The following is a 287-nucleotide window of genomic DNA, read 5'->3' as shown; positions in this document are numbered from 1 at the left end:
ACCCTGGGTTTAGCAGGCCAATGCTCAAACCACTGAGCTATCCCTCCCACCTCCATTAAGAAAGGAATAGATAAGACAGAAAATATCATATTGCCACTATATAAATCCATGGTACGTGCACACCTTGAATACTGTGCGCAGATCTGGTCACCCCATCCCAAAAAACATATATTGGAATTGGAAAAGGTACAGAGATGGGCAACTAAAATGATTAGGGGTATGAAACAGGAGGAGAGATTAAAATGACTGGGAATTTTCAGCTTAGAAAAGAGACGACTAAGGGGGGA

This window comes from Terrapene carolina, unplaced genomic scaffold (assembly GCF_002925995.2).
Source record: "Terrapene carolina triunguis isolate 2854851 unplaced genomic scaffold, T_m_triunguis-2.0 Scaffold17350, whole genome shotgun sequence".
Classification (NCBI taxonomy): Eukaryota; Metazoa; Chordata; order Testudines; family Emydidae; genus Terrapene; species Terrapene triunguis.
The sequence above is the reverse complement of the archived record's forward strand: the minus strand, read 5'-3'. Positions refer to the sequence as shown.